General features: G+C 41.9%; 1 non-coding gene across 1 annotated transcript; it reads right to left on the reverse strand.

The window, feature by feature from the left end:
- Window positions 1–2,174: 2,174 nt before the first annotated feature.
- Window positions 2,175–2,248, reverse strand: Trnai-aau (transfer RNA isoleucine (anticodon AAU)). The gene has a single exon. It is a non-coding gene; the product is annotated as a tRNA-Ile (tRNA).
- Between the last annotated feature and the right edge of the window lie 10,272 nt (window positions 2,249–12,520).

Raw genomic sequence — 12,520 nt, forward strand, 5'->3', positions numbered from 1 at the left:
GGATGGAGCGCAGGGAGGGTATGTGTATGATAGAATGTAAGTGATGTTTGGTCCCCAGTCTCTTGTCCCTGTGTGTTTTTTTTTTTTTTTAATGTATATACTTAAGCTGTTTGTTCTCTGCTGTATACTTCAGTTTCCTAGATTCTAATGTTAAGATTATCATTTGAAGAAAAAAAAAATGTAGCCAATGGTTATCTCCTTTGTTGCTATAACTTAACATTTTTGTCAATTAACTAACTAGCAAACTAACAACTAACTAACAAAATAAGAAATTCAATACCCTTCATTTATACATCAATATTTACTTCCATCAATAAACACTCATTACTCTAATTTTTCCCTGATTTCTCTGTCACTCCGTCCCTAACAATCATTATTCGCCAGCTTCCTTCATCACCTGCTGCATATCAAACACACATTAATTCTTTCTCACATGCTCGCCTCTTCCTTGTCTCTTTAGTGTTTGCAGTGTTGTGTTCTTGTTTCTTCAAATCATTCTTTGGTACCCGCCTTCAGTTATTTAATGGCCTCTTCGACCAAGTCTATACCAAGAAATTATAAATATTAATATTACAAATTTCATGTTTTCCTTCTGTCTGCTGCCTGTCTATCTTCCTCTGTATCCTCCATACTGCTAGACAGGCAGGTGGCGTTCCTTTATGTCTAGCCCCTTGCCTGTCTCACTCTGTCACCCATTTCTCTATAACTCTTGCCACATGTATGACAACATGAAGAGAAACTCGTATTTTCAACAGCCTCTATCTGGAAAAGACCCGAATTAATCTTTTATTTTGATTTCTAGTCCTCCTCCCTGTATTCCTTTCTTCTAACTGTCCAGTACTTTCTCACCTACTCGCTCCTTTGGTCCTGATCTTCCCTTAACTTTTCTCCTTTCCCTTCCACCCTTCCTTCAATTCTTTATCTGCTCGCTCCCTGCAGCAGGTGTCGTCTTCCTCGCTCGCTAATTATTCACAGCTGTCACGCCGAGAGGCCGGAGGACCTCTCGGCCGGCAGGAGGTGGACAAGACAGCAGAGCGTCACAGAAAGTCGGGTCGATAGATAAGTGTGGGGGTGGAGGGCGGAAGGGAGACACGGAGGAAGAAAAGGAAGGAGAGAGGCAGGAAAGTGTGGGATGGAGGAATGGGGACAGACGGAGACAAGGAGACAGGCAGGGAGAAAGTGACGGAGACAGGAAAGTAGGGAATGGAGGAATGGGGACAGACAGAGGTAAAGAGACAGGCAAGGAAAATAGGACGGAAAGAGACAGGAAAGTGTGGGATGGAGGAATGGGAAGTGAGGGAGACAGGGAGACAGGTAGGGAGAGGACAGAAAGAGATAGGGAAAGTAGGGGGATGGAAGAATGGAGAGAGGGAGGCAGGGAGAAGATGGAAAGAGGCAGGAGACTTAAGAAAAGAAAAATTACTTACAGAATATTCAGTGACTTTTTAACACCACTCGTTGAAACTAAACCAAAAGAATTCTATAAGTAACAGTCATAATTATCTGATTTTCGTAAAAGTCTAACGAACACAAAAAGAAAGAAAAAAAAACTTAATGCATTGCTAAAAGTCCAGTGACTGCAAAAGTAGTTAATATTTCTTTTATTTTTTATGACAGAAGAGATAACATCCATTTTAATTATTTTCAAGCATACTCTGGAAGTCTGCATTATTTCGAACACTAGTCAACGTTAACTTATTATTTCTGTTTATGCGGCACAAACTTGACTGTCACTTTATTGGGTGTTGTGGTGCTGTCTTCATAGCGATGTTGTGGTGTTGTCTTCATAGCGGTGTTGTGGCGTCTTAATAGCGGTGTTGTGGTGTTGTCTTTCGTTATATACAGATGTGAAGATCCTAGACAACTTGGGATCTTATCTTCAATGAACCGCACTACAACTTAGTGACATTCAGGACCTCATACCCAGAGGTAGCAATCTGGGCAGCTGTTATGTTAAATTTCTTGGACTCCGGCCCAGATATATAAAACAACTACCACAAACAGGGCCGTCTCTCCGTTACGTAAAGCATTGGCAAAAATCTTCATCTTCTGGTTACCTACACGTTTTCTTTTCCGTACCTTATAAAAAACAATATTATTTCGCCAGGCTATGAGTCAATACGTGTAAGAAAACATATATGAATTCAGTATAAAAGATAAACACTCATACTTCTTGGCCCGTATGGGGATCGAACCCACGACATCCGCGTTATTAGCACGGCGCTCTAACCAACTGAGCTAACAGGCCTTGGCTTCTTACGTTGCTCCGAATTCATATGAAGATTTAAACTATATATTATCATAACAGTTGTGGTAGTAGTAGTCGGAGAGAGAGAGAGAGAGAGAGAGAGAGAGAGAGAGAGAGAGAGAGAGAGAGAGAGAGAGAGAGAGAGAGAGAGAGAGAGAGAGAGAGAGAGAGAGAGAGAGAGAGAGATAGATAATGCATAGTGTAGATAACAACCACGTAACCAGCTCGTCCTTCGCCTGTTTCATCTGCCATCTCTTGTTTTGTGTACATTAGAGCTACACCCCTGTAAGAGCCAACAAATATGCTGCTGCTTGCCTTTCTTCCTTCGTCTTTTCTATCTACACACACATGGTATAGGTAGACAGGGAGATAACAGACCAGTAAATAAATAAACACATCCATATTGACCATAAAAATACATCTACACGATAGATTAATCATAATATAAAGAAAAAACAGCATAGTCGATATATGAACGTAAATAATAATTAAAAAAAATATATACCAATAAAATAACACATGATGAAACCACATTGCTTGAAATTTAAACGTGTACATTAAACACTTCCAATCCTAACCAAGAACCCTTTGCTTCTCATCCATCTCCTCCTCCTTCTCCTCCTCTCCTGTTCAACACACTCCCAACACACCCGAAAACACGAAAAAAAAAAAAAAAAATAAATAAATAAAGTAGGAAACGAGAAATAAACAGATAAAAGAATGAAAACAACACATGATAAGACCAAACTCATCTAAATGACATACTCTTTCATTCCCAATCAACACATTTTCCTTCTCCTCCTCGTCTCCTGCCTGTCCACGACTAACACACACACACACACAAACACACACAGCAGCCCACCAATGTGCACCATGGGACGCCCTATGAAACATGACTGTACTTTTCCCAACGCTTGTATCTCTTCCTCCTCCTCCTCTTCCTCCTCCTTCTCCTCCTCCTCCTCCTCCTCTTCAAGTACTGCTTCCTCCTGTGTGCCTGTCTGCCCTTCATCAACCTCACGATAATTAATAGGGGAAGGGGTAAGGTGAGGGGAGGGCAGGTGAGGTGAGGTGAGGTAAGGAGAACCAGGTGTGTGTGTGTGTGTGTGTGTGTGTGTGTGTGTGTGTGTGTGTGTGAGAGAGAGAGAGAGAGAGAGAGAGAGAGAGAGAGAGAGAGAGAGAGAGAGAGAGAGAGAGAGAGAGAGAGAGAGAGAGAGAGAGAGAGAGAGAGAGAGAGAGAGAGAGAGAGAGTATAAACTTCTTAATTACAGGCTGAGATCAGGTGAGAGCCTTGTAAGGATGAATTTTTAATTAGTCCCGTGCATTCCTTCACAGAGCCACTCACGACGCAAGAACATTAGAGGGAGGCGCAGAGGACACGATGAAGAGGACGCGAGGGGGCAAGCAGGGAGAGAGGGAGGGAGGGGCTCAAATGAAGGGAGAGATCGTAAAGTAGAGGGGGCTGAGGGGAAGATGGAGCCAGAGGAGTCCAGAAGGGGGATGGAAGAAGGGGCCAAGGATAGAGGGAAGGGACGTCCAACAAACAGGAATGGAGGAGGCGAGATAAAAGAGAACGTGTTGGGTGATACAAGGCGCTGCTGAGGGGCGAGGCAGGGCGGGGACGGGAGTGAGGCAGTGGTACTCTTAAACCTGTCAGAGTTTTACCTCGATTACATGTAACAGTCCGGATTGTCAAGAGTGCTTTTATGATTCTAGTGAAAGTTTTGCTCTTAAACCTATCATCGTCTTACCTCGATTACATGTAACAGTCTCTTGCTGTGTAGGTTAGACGGATGAATGAACTGTGATGGTGGAAATACAGAATGAAGCAAGAGATTTATATTTCTCTACGATAATAATAAAGGTCTGCTGCTTCATCCTGTGTTACCTCACAACCACAATCCTGTCTCTAATGCCAGCTATCAGAGTTTTCAAGAGTGCTTTCATGATTCCAGTGGAAGGTGAACACGGCTTATGCATCAGTAACAGGAGACATCATGAGAACCTGGCCAGGCATTTCTGTGGCTTTTGAAATTTGTTCTTATGAGAGTTGAATGTCTTTAAGTTAGAGGAGCCAAAGGTTACACAGAAAAACTGAGGGAGTTTGAGTTCACGAAAAAAAAAATAAATAAATAAAAGGGCAGAATCTGAGTTGTGTGCACATGTGACACTGCAGTAGGAAGGAAGCTGAAGGAGGAATGGGGTTACATAGAGGTAAGTTTATACAGACAAAATGAGGGAGGACTGTGTAAAGGAGGAAGGCAGAGATGACAAGTGAATCTTTTATGTAACACAAACGCAGGCGCAGGGAACAAAAGAAAGGAAAAAAAGGCCATTCCCTAAAGAAAAACAGTTTGTAAGCAATTCCAAAGTTTCAATGTGAAGTGTTTTGAAGGAGTTTAAGTCACAGGCAGGAAGAAACAGAGGCAGGCGGGGATTTCCAGAGATTATCAATGAAGAAGATAAAAGTCTGAGAATACTGTTCACCCTTGCATTTGAGGGAGAAAGACTAAATCATACTGGGCGGGAGAAGATCTGAGTCAAACAAGAGAAAGGAGAGCAAGGTGAAGAGGGCCGAGCAAAGACTGGTCACACCGTCAGGGGAGGGCGGGCGGGGTCACACGGGGGCGCCACTTCTCTAAGGTCACTAACACTGGCAGGCCCTTGGCTCAGGCTCGAGAGTTCTGCCTTAATTGCCGTGACCTAGGCGTCGTGTCCCCTCCTTCTCCCCCTCGTCCCCCTCCTCCTCCTTCTCTCATCTTCTACGTCCTCCTTTTCTTCCTCGTCCATTCGTTGTTTCTCTTGCACCGCTCCTGTTAATTTCTCTTTTTTAATGTGTTTTTTTTTTCAGCACTTCATTCCAAACATTTTCGGTGGCGGTAGTTAACTAAATATAGCGCGATATTCTATGAGGTGTTTTGCATGCATACGGTAGGTCGCCTTGTCTCTCATCCACCACACCTGTAATTTTTAGGCTACTTTGCATTCGACACGTCTTCTCTGCCATCTCACCTTACTATCGTTCGCGGATTTTCTTCTTTTCCTTAAATTCTCCGGGTAATATTTCTTTCTCAGTTGAGGGTGATTTGAAAAGTTAATGTCATATTTTTTCTTTTTGTCTGATATAATCTATGGTAATTTAAGGAGCTGTATTCCAATCCCCCTTATTTTTCTTTTAGTTAATATTCCTCCTTTTTCCAGCTGAGGGTAATCTGAAAAAGTGCATTCCAGTCTCGTTTTTTGTCATTTTTTATTTCTTTTCTACTTGGATAGTTAAAAAAAATTAAATTCTAGTCCCTTTTTTTTTGTTTAATACTCTTCCTTTTCTGTTTCTCTTTTTGGTGATATTCTTCCTTTTCCAGACGAGGATAACTTGAAAAGAGCATTCCAGTCTTATTTTCTCTCTTTTTTTGTTAATATTCTTACTTTTAATATTGAGTTTCCTTTCTTTGGGCTGATATTGTCTTTTCAACTGAACTTCCTCTTTATTTGGCTAATATTCGCTTTTTTTTTTTTTTTTCCAATTGAGGATAATCTGAAAAATAAAAATGTATTCGTCTCGCTTAAAATTATCCCTTTTTTGGGATAATATTTTTTTCTTTCCTGTTGAGTTTTCTTTTCCTGGTTCATACTCTCCATTTTCCAGCTTTTTTTTGGCCAGTTTTCTTTCTTTTCCAATTATGGGTAATTTGCAAAAAGCGCATTCCTGTCTTCTTTTTTTGTTAATATTCTTCCTTTTCCAGATTCTTTCCTTTACTTTCCCTTTCCTTGGCTCATATTCTTCCTTTTCCAGTTTGTTTCCTTTCCTTTCCTTTTCTTTTTTTGGTTCATATTTTTTTTCCTTTTCCAGTTTTCTTTTCTTTCATTTTCTATTTTTAGCTCGTATCCTTCCTTTTCAATTTTTTCTTTCTTTTCCGTTTCCTTTAGTTTTCCTCTTTTTTTTTTTGGCTCTTATTCTTCCTTTTTTTCATTTTCTTTCCTTTCCTTTAATTTTCCTTTTTTTTCATTCCTATTTTTCATTTTCCAGTTAAGGGTAGGTAATTTGAAAAAGCGCATTCCAGTCTCGTCCTCCAGCCTGTGCCGCGATCCCGTGTCTCAATCGCGGTTCGCCTTGCAGCACCTCCTTGTAATTAGTCGCGGCTTCACCCCCATTCGTCTGGGATCCTCTGATACTAGATCGATTGCTGGGCCTTCCCCCTTCCTCCCTCACGCCCTTCCTCACTACATCCTTTCCCCTTCTCTTTCTCCCTCACTTCCTGCCTCATTTCTATTTCCCTTTTTATTTTATCTTTTTTCTGTCAGGTTTTCTTCTTTCTCCTCCATTTTTTTCATTCGTATTCACGCTCCTGGAATCTTTCCCCTCCAAGAATGGGTTCCTTTCAGTAATAATAAGGTTACTCGAGTCATAATGGAAAATCGTTAGGGTTTTTCCAGGATCTCATATCATTGATATTACGCGTCAGTTGTGTGTGTAGGGGGATTTAATGATAATAATAGCATTAGCAATAATAATGGTAATTAATATGAGACTGATAACTAAATATACAACTTGTAAGATGAAATTTTACAATATGCTGTTGGGATTGCATTGTAAATTGGTCAGTAGTAGTAATAATAATAATAATAATAATAATAATAATAATAATAATAATAATAATAATAATAATAATAATAATAATAATATCAATAATAATAATTATAATAATAATAATTCAACGTACTTATAACAATAATGATACTAAGTACTTAATCTTACATGAATCATTGTCTTTCACTAAGATTCACATAAATGTTGATACGATGCGTGTGTGTGTGTGTGTGTGTGTGTGTGTGTGTGTGTGTGTGTGTGTGTGTGTGTGTGTGTGTGTGTGTGTGTGTGTGTGTGTGTGTGTCCATTCATTGAAGCCAAAAGTATAAACTTCACTAAGCTTCACCTCAGCACTACACAGTTTCAGCCTCCCGATGTTTGAACAGCAGCGGGTAACAAGGATATTCATCTAGGAAGGCGGGGTTCATTGTGACATCCTTAGTTTACTGTCCTCAGGTTTCTCCACGCTACCAATTACCGGCCAGCCAGCAAGGGAGGGAGAACAACTATTTTGCCCGTGAAGTAACTAACCTGGTCAGTATTCGAGCCTAGGTACATAGAGTTGATTACACTGGTCACTATAACTCTTTGATTGCCACAGCTTCTTCTCCGCTTGATATTGTAGCCTTGTGTAAGCTTAGATGAGGGTTTTGAGAGATTACACTCACAGCAAAGGGTGACATCGAACATTTAGTAAAGCTTTTTAGAATTGTAGCTTAATTTTTGATGAGTAAGACTGGCTAGAGTTGTTAAGAATATAAAGTTGCTTGTGCCATTAGTAATCTGAGGGATAAGAAGGAAGAGTGTACGGTACTTGCTTGATTCGGTAAAGGGCCTGTAATATTTAACTGGTTTGAAAATTTCTTTAAAAAACATGTGGAAATATTAAGTCTATGATACAAAGACTAAGCATTGTAACAGAGAAATGCCTATGGTATTTGGTTGACTAAAAACAAGCTCTTATAACATTGATTGATTTGAGGGAGTCTCTGAAACTTGTGCAAATGTCGAGTCTGAAATATATTCCTTGCAGAACGTCCTTTAGAAATAGTTACGTGATACAGCAAAGGAAAAACAAGTGATACAATTTGATTTTCAGCGTGACTGTTTGGCTTTAGGTAGGCAAAGGACAAAATCAATTAACAAGCACCCTAGATTTTAAAAGCTCCTCATTATTTTCAACACTTTTGCCTGTCATACACATAATAAATTCTTGTGCACATCAGTTGAGTCACCACAGGCATGTAAAAAGATCACAGGGAGTTTCCAGAAGCTTGTTAGTTGCTTCATGCTCAACGATGGACAATAAAGCTCCCTCACTTCTATTTGGAGCACCTTTCCTTAATTACTAACGACTCTAAGACACATGTTCTTGCTTTGCAGCCACCTCGAAACATTGTATTGCTTGGAATGGCCAAAATGAATTGCTTTTTTTTTACCCCCTTCTTCTATTAATATTAAACACTTCGTCGTCTCTGCTCGACCATCTTCAAACAAGCTCTATTGGCAATTATTGTGGTTCTTTTTAATTGCAATGATAGTGTAACAAAAATTCTGTATAGTCACTGAGGAAAACGGCAATGAAAATGCGACTGTTTACCTCTGTGCCCTTTGAAAATAGTCCTAATGACGGAAGGAAGAGTTTAAAAATACGAACCTTAGTGCTGTGAATTGCTGCGTATTTCAGTGAAAGGGTTATTAACAAGGTCAGGGAAGCAAACCGTGCGTTCAGGAATCCCCCGCTCCCACAGTTCGCCTGCACCACACCTGCCCAGCCGCACCTGAGATCACATCCATCGTGGCGCGGCAGGCGGGACGCTCACCGGTAGATCTCCCAGCCACAGTGTTGGGGCTCTAAAGGCCATAACGTCACGCCAGCCAGAGCGGGAGGGCGAGGCAAACACGCGGCCTCGACAACAACACCCAGGAAAACTTGCCCGCGCACGAGGTTTAGGATTATCTTTATACGAGGGTCAACTTAGAAATATCTGTTATCAGCCTTCTTGCCGCTAAAAACATCGTAGCTTTGTTTGAATCGATGATCCCCTTGGGGCTGGTGACTCGAATAGGGAGAGAGAGAGAGAGAGAGAGAGAGAGAGAGAGAGAGAGAGAGAGAGAGAGAGAGAGAGAGAGAGAGAGAGAGAGAGAGAGAGAGAGAGAGAGAGAGAGAGAGAGAGAGAGAGAGAGAGAGATTGATATTTATTACTCACATCTGTTTTACGATGGTTAAAACGAAAAAGAAAAAAAAAAGATACAAGCTCATGTGAAATATTTGTCCGCTGAGCCGAAACTCTTTTACAGACCAGAAACAAAAACATTCTGAACATTCAGGAGTTGTCATTGAACAGAATTTATACGTATCTTAATTTAATGAATAATGAATACATGCATCCTTTTTCTGCATCCAAATTTCAAATAGATATGAAGTAAAATATTCAATCTCACATGTATACAGTTATATATTTATGCTTAACCTTATAAAGTTATGCATGAAAAAATGCAAAACCTATATATTCAGAGAGAGAGAGAGAGAGAGAGAGAGAGAGAGAGAGAGAGAGAGAGAGAGAGAGAGAGAGAGAGAGAGAGAGAGAGAGAGTAGGTATACGTAAGATAAGTAACAGATTCTCTCCAGTATGAAAGGTCCATTGTGTAGTGTGTGTGTGTGTCTTATCTCACGACCTCTCCTCCTCCACTCTCGCTGGTATGCTTATCGTTAGCCTCCTCATTTTCTCGTTCATAAGACTCTTTCCTCTCCCTCTCTCCCTCTCTCTCTCTCTCTCTCTCTCTCTCTCTCTCTCTCTCTCTCTCTCTCTCTTTCCTCTCTGAACTCCCAGCACTTGACACATATTTCAGTTTCCTTCACGTCTTCCTACGTCTTTAAAAATATGTTAATTATTGCTATGCATGCTGAGTTACAAAGATAAGTGAAAGGTAACCATCAGTTTCTATATCGATTTTTTTTTGCTCTATGTTCAAACTCTTGCTCTAATTAATGCATAATAAAGCAAGTCTCTCTCTCTCTCTCTCTCTCTCTCTCTCTCTCTCTCTCTCTCTCTCTCTCTCTCTCTCTCTCTCTCTCTCTCTCTTAAGGTAACAATGTTGCTCCCTCCTCTTCTCTGTTCAAGGCGACTTTACTTTTAACTCACGCCCTTCCTCCACCCGCCACCCGCCACCCGCCACCTCCCGCTGCCCATCCGTCCCTTGCTAGCTGCCGCCCTCCCACCTCTCGCCTCCCACTCTCCGCTCCTCTCAACGCCGCTCAGACACGCACAAAGGGCGGGATGGTGGAGATAAGGCCGGGGTGAATCACAGCACCTCGCGTCTTGTCTGGTTCCGTTTACCTTTGCATTGTACAGCATCGATCACTTCAAGATTCCAGGCAGGCGAGGGGCGGGCCACCCATGCACCCTTTCAATCCTTAGGACTACTCATCAAGGCCCCTTTCTGAAGAGGCGCCCCAGTCAACTGCCGGAGGAGTGGAGTGCCGCGTCTCCAGGCTTTTGGGTTAAGCCGGCTGGGAGAGTCCCTCGGGGAGTTGTTAGAATCAGGTGGAGAGCAGCAGAGAGGGGGCGAGTGCAGGGACACGGGGAGGAGGAGGTGCGACGGAGGTGAAGCGTCTGACCCGCCAGCAAATGTCCCGACGCGGACCTCGTTATGCCAACATGCCGCCGCCCTGGGAGCCTCGTCCCGTGCCTCGCCCCGCGCCTGCCTCCACACGCCCTCTCCCCATGTCTGTTATCCTACCCACCACCTCACTACTTACAGTTCCTATTTCACTTATCCTGTGTTTCCGTGATCATGCACCAAATCTGGCAGGTTCGTGAGATATTGCATTTTTTAGGTGTATTTTGCACCGTTATATATATATATATATATATATATATATATATATATATATATATATATATATATATATATATATATATATATATATATATATATATATATATATATATATATATATATATATATATATATATATATATATATATATATATATATAACAGGTTCCGAATTGTAGATAAGGTAAGCAGGGATACACAAGACTTCCTTCTTCATTTATGAAACGTTGCAATAAAATAAATGAAGAAGGAAGTCTGGTATAACCCTGCTTGCCTCATATATATATATATATATATATATATATATATATATATATATATATATATATATATATATATATATATATATATATTTTTTTTAAGCCAGTTTCCTCTCTGACACCTTACACCTATTCAATCATTTCTCCGAAGCTTCCTGTATCTCCACACTCTCTTTCACAATCATCTTTGTCGCTTCCAGCTCCCAGCACTTCCATTTGCTTTAAGAAACAGTTTTTTGTCTTTCCTTTTTTATTTTTCCTCTAGCTTTGCGTCTCCCCCGTGAATGCCATTATGCCAAATATCACTTTCCTTTCTAGCTCCCAGTCTCAGCTCTCGCTCAGCGCATTCCGTCGCCACAATATTTACAGCAGGCCAGGGAGCGCTCATCTCAAACTCCACTCTCGTCTTACTACTCGCTGCGTTCTCCTTAATTTTCCTCGCGCCTCCAAAGTATAGCGAGGGATTGCCAAGAGCGACTCCCAGGAACCTGAGAACTCGAGCAGCTCGTAAAAGTAATGGTCGCTCTAACATCCCGAATGCAAGTCTAAGGCTCCGTAATGCTGCTTTCTGCGGCGAAAGCTCCGTCAGTCAAGGAGCGCGTCTCCGCCTGGCAATAAAACCCCCCTCTTCCGTAAATCACATGACTCTTTTAAAGGAATTGGTTTGGAGGCAGCGGTGTGGCCGGCGCTGGTCTTGTCGGCGGCGTAAAAAGAAGCGTGGCTCGTGACTCTCATGGCGCCATCAGTGAACGATCAATACCGTGCAATTATAGACTCTCGGCCACGACGCCACAGAGGGTCACTAGCTCACGACGGCGGGCACACGCAGGGAGGAGGGAGCCAGGGCGCGGGGCTGCGGGACACGGGCGCCGTAAATCACGCCAGGTAGTGTATTCATGTTTCACGGCGCCACAAATCAGCCTCCGCGGTGCATCGTAATGGCAGGAGTTATTTGGTCAACGCTGATAAAAATTTCCTTCGCAAGCACGTTTTATATTCAGGCGATGGTTTTTATTGTCTCGTCTTGTTTGTTTGTTGGTTAGTCTTTATCTCTCGCCCCTCGCTTGTGTCTCGATAAACCATTTTGGCTGATTGTGTGCGTTTGTTCAATCCATTATGTACTTTTTAATGTTTTATACTATCTCTCTCTCTCTCTCTCTCTCTCTCTCTCTCTCTCTCTCTCTCTCTCTCTCTCTCTCCCCATTCCTATCTAGTTTCACGCCGATCAATGTCGCGTATTTTTTTTTTGTCTTCATTTCTTTTTCCTTCATCTTTTCAGTTTACAATTTTTCCTCCTCCTCTTCCTCCTCCTTGTCCTTCTTGTTCTCCTCTTTTTTTTAAACTGTTTTTTCTCCCAACATCACGCGGCTCTCGTCTTTACCTTCTCTTCCTCTTCCACCCCTTCTCTCTCTCTCTCTCTCTCTCTCTCTCTCTCTCTCTCTCTCTCTCTCTCTCTCTCTCTCTCTCTCTCTCTCTCTGTAATAACATCTGGTGATCCTCCGCCCGCCTCTTTCACTTCCTTTTTCCCTCTCTTCTTCCTCCTTTTCCTCCTCCTTATCCTCCTCCTCCTCCTCCTCCTCCT

The sequence above is a fragment of the Scylla paramamosain genome, chromosome 15 (genome assembly GCF_035594125.1).
Source record: "Scylla paramamosain isolate STU-SP2022 chromosome 15, ASM3559412v1, whole genome shotgun sequence".
NCBI lineage: Eukaryota > Metazoa > Arthropoda > Malacostraca > Decapoda > Portunidae > Scylla > Scylla paramamosain.